The sequence below is a fragment of the Schistocerca americana genome, chromosome X, assembly GCF_021461395.2.
Source record: "Schistocerca americana isolate TAMUIC-IGC-003095 chromosome X, iqSchAmer2.1, whole genome shotgun sequence".
Taxonomy (NCBI): Eukaryota; Metazoa; Arthropoda; class Insecta; order Orthoptera; family Acrididae; genus Schistocerca; species Schistocerca americana.
This window is the reverse complement of record NC_060130.1, coordinates 153,883,478-153,887,263: the sequence shown is the minus strand read 5'-3', so window position 1 is coordinate 153,887,263 and position 3,786 is coordinate 153,883,478. Positions and strand designations below refer to the sequence as shown.

General features: G+C 44.0%; 1 pseudogene; it reads left to right on the top strand.

The window, feature by feature from the left end:
- Positions 1-1,935: 1,935 nt before the first annotated feature.
- Positions 1,936-2,114, top strand: LOC124557460 (annotated as a pseudogene).
- The last annotated feature ends 1,672 nt before the right edge of the window (positions 2,115-3,786 follow it).

Genomic DNA, 3,786 nt, shown 5'->3' with positions numbered 1-3,786 from the left:
TGTTGTCTTGTTACAAAATATTTTCGTATGGGTGCTAACTTGACATGCAGGGATCGACTGAGCTAGTGCACAATGCCACCACCAGAGGATGTCCTGCCCCCAACCCACCCCTGGGCCAGCCGGAGTGGCCGTGCGGTTCTAGGCGCTACAGTCTGGAACCCAGCGACCACTATGGTTGCACGTTCGAATTCTGCCTCGGAGATGGATATGTGTGATGTCCTTAGGTTAGTTAGGTTTAATTAGTTCTACGTTCTAGGTGACTGATGACCTCAGAAGTTAAGTCGCATAGTACTCAGAGCCATTTGATAGCCCCACCCCTGGCTCCCTCTCTCCCCACCCCTCCCAGAAAAATTTGTAGGAAAGAGACACTCTGTGGTGGAAAGAAGGATCTCACGACATAAAATTCAAACCAATGTCCATAATATACGTGTTGATGCATATTCTTTACTTATTCAGTTTGCAGGAGTCATAGCTCCCCTACTTGGGGACAGATCAGGTTTGCAAATTCCCCCCCCCCCCCTACTCCATCCGCACTTCCCATGATGTGATAACTGTAAGTACTTAAGAATGGGATGAAGTGTTGTATACAAGCCCTATTGGGGGATCTCCTACAAATGTGTCTGTCGTCTGGACAATACAACGTAGGTCAAAAATTGCCCAAGGTCCTAATTACAGATCACAATATTGAATACCGCCGACCACGGACTGCATGTTGGCATCCTTTGATCCAGTGGCCCCAAACAAAGCATCAAGTCTCGGCATTCCCTTGATCGGGAAATTCCAGGCTCATTTCCTGTCTCTTCCTGTCTCTTTCTCTTTCAAGAGCCTCCTTCCTGTGTGTGTGTGACCCATAATCTACATACACGAAGAAGGATGTTTCCAGCTTTCTTCAGATTACCGTACTCCCATTGGCTAATTCTGAAGACAAAGGGAGAGCTGATGCAATTTCGATATCGAAAAGAGAGCTAAATGATCCTTCGTTATAATAAAACGTATTTTCAACATTTGATTACTACACGCAAAAATTATGCAAATCAGTTAATGAATTTTCGGCCACAACTACAACATAGCGTTAAATATATCTGAGATCTTCTATGCACTAATATTTGAGAACGCAAGCTCCCTCCTCCACAGCAAAGTTCGCACTAAACATATCAGGCGAAAAAAACCCTACCGATCCCATAAAGTCTTGAAAGCGAAGAACGAGTTGTCCGCCGATGGCCGGGAGCAAGGGTTGCACCATCCGCCACCGGCAGGACACCGCATTGACTCGCGAGCGCCGGTAAGGAGATACCCGTACACGTATCAAATGTGCCAATAGGTGCGCGCCCATCACCCCGCATCCTCATACCCGCCATACCAAACGCTCAGAGGTCAGGGAGAGACTGTCACCTAGCAGTCAACCGATCAATTTACATCGGTGGAATAATCGTCCAGCGCAAACACCTAGCATTTTGAATCTTCTCACACAACAGACACCTCCGCTTCTGTCACCACTCACGTAGCACACTGGTAACTTCCCCAGACCCTGGTGCCACGGGCAAGAGCAAACAGGTCGACGCATCCTTTGTACCTAAACTCCTAACATAGGCTGAGCAAATCCCTGACTTCTGATTGCTGACTCCACGTGACTACTCCTGAGGCGGTACACTGTGAGTCAAACAGCAGCGGCTCGGATGTATCCAGTAGTTCTAACCAGTTCCACCCTGACATAGACCCCACCCCCCACCCCAGAATAAAAAATCCACATTACCCAATCCGAGACAGCGATTTTGTTGATTATTCGTCTCGAATTTCTCATGCAAAACGTAGATTTCTCCATTTTATACAAGTTATTTACGAAGACAAAAGAAATCGGGGCATACACGCGTTTTCACGCCGCTAAAGTATTGTTAATTGTTATGAGAATCCTGTAACAGTATGGCATAGGATATATTTCCTTTAAGTATTCTCTCATCAAGTGAAAAAAATCTGTTCTAATCAGCTTAATATCTGATACATCAAGCATCACAGAACTAGAATATTAAACTCATTTTTGGCTCCTGACGGAGTGCCGAGGTCTACCTCTGTCACAGGATACCTCCTCACTTTCAAACTCCCTTATACTAACCAAATGCTTCATCACATACGAAGTCTCTTTAAGACAACAGCACAGAGAAGTTGTAAATATCAGGTTTGTGTGATGTATTACTTCATAAATTCGGTAACACATCTGATTTTATTTCCATGGTTGTCTCTACCTGTGTAGGTGGGAGATCTAAATTCCGTTAAAAGATATCGCTGCAACAAAAACACTCTAACCCACTAGTCATATCTGTGGTACCCTAGCCGTCACTTCCAGGTGGCACACTGATACCAAATTGATAGGCTAATTAATTAAATTGATCATGAGAGTCAATTTGCATGGCGAATAATTTTTTTCAGCAGTCGGATTACACTCGCCGAGTAGCTCAAATGGGAATCCCTGGAGGGAAGACGATGTCCATTTCGAGGAACACTATTTAGAACCTACATTTGAAGATGACTGCAGTAGGATTCTACCGCCTGCAACGTACGTTTCTCATAAGAACCGCACTATTAAAAACATGATCATGATAACTATATTACTGATGATAACCATGTTGAAAACTATACCTGCTTTACCTATCGAGATATGGTATTCCTTCCCAATGAAGTGGTCTTTCACATAAATATCGCACCATTGAATATGTGTAATAACAGACCGAAAGTGCCGGTGCACGATGCCAGCTCTCTAAGTTCGTAATAAAATCACCCTTCTCACCGAATTTAGAAAGTGATTCAGCTAAGGAAGGTGGTATTAAGTTGATATCCGTAACTTCCTCATACTGCTGCTCGATATTTCTCATGCTAACAAACAGTATTGGCAATGCATTCTATCTCGATGCCATGTAGACAGTGTAACAGATGTTCTGCGATATGTACACGAGGCTATAGGCAAGGGACGATGATGGTTGATTGAGAATGATCACATACAGTAGATGGTTCGCTATGTGCGAAATCACTTAAAAAAATGCAACACTACATTGAAATCATAAGAAATGTACAAAATCCTATGAACAATACACCGGCACTTCAGATCTATTAGTGTTACGCTTTCTAGTAGACATTCAGTCAGCGATTAGGAATGAAGTCTCACCATTCTACCACACACCAACATTGGATCTTACAGAGACATCTTTTAATAATTACAGCCACTGGTGAATAATATTCATGGCACTCTTCCATCTCAAAACGAGTCACCTATCTGCTAAGGACCCCATACAGCAAAAGTCCAGCATGGTTTTAGACAGTCTCTGTTCTTTAGTCTCCCCCTTTCCCTGCAGCTTTGTCCATGTGACTGTTCAATTTAAATCGGGACTGGAAGTCAGAGAGTGCTATATTACCACCTTCTGCATCCCTTGGAGAAACAGGTTAGCTGAGTTAATGCGACAGGACTGTGTATTGACCACTCAGTGGACATGGGAACATGTTTTTGTAGCTCCGCCAACCGTGTACAATGTGTATGGGCAGCGCCAAACGAAGCTTTCTCCTGCAACCTGAGGTAGTAGAAAAGACAGTACAAGCAGTTACAGTAGTGTCCCTTATTTGGGAAATTAGGAAGACTTCACATCATACAGGAAATGGGAGAGGACAAGGATTTTGGTACTGCACTGCAGCTCAGAACACTGAGACACCTGCTACCCCATTGCTGTGGAGGATGACATTAAAAGCAGAGGTCATCACCTTCAGACAGCTGTTTGGAAACCCTCCACAATGCTGCAAACT